The 267-nt window shown below is 48.7% G+C and overlaps 1 protein-coding gene across 2 annotated transcripts in view; it reads right to left on the reverse strand.

The window, feature by feature from the left end:
• Positions 1-267, reverse strand: part of OXCT1 (3-oxoacid CoA-transferase 1) — a 186345-nt gene that overhangs the window by 101277 nt on the left and 84801 nt on the right. The window lies entirely within an intron of this gene.

The raw sequence follows: 267 nt of genomic DNA on the forward strand, positions 1-267 counted from the left end.
TTACAGAACCCTGTAGGGAACAGTCTAGGGAACCACATGACTTGGTGATATATACCTTGGGAACACAAGTGACTCTCAGGCTGGACAATAACACGAACATGGTATCTGATGTGAGAATCACAGTGCAGTGGTTGAGTTCGGCTGCTAACCAAAAGGTCAGCAGTTCGAATCTACGAGCTGCTCCTTGGGAACCCTGTGGGGCAGTTCTGCTCTGTTCTATAGGGCCACTATGAGTCAGAATCGACTCCACGGCAATGGGTTTGGTTT

Source organism: Trichechus manatus, unplaced genomic scaffold, assembly GCF_000243295.1.
Source record: "Trichechus manatus latirostris isolate Lorelei unplaced genomic scaffold, TriManLat1.0 scaffold00212, whole genome shotgun sequence".
Taxonomy (NCBI): domain Eukaryota; kingdom Metazoa; phylum Chordata; class Mammalia; order Sirenia; family Trichechidae; genus Trichechus; species Trichechus manatus.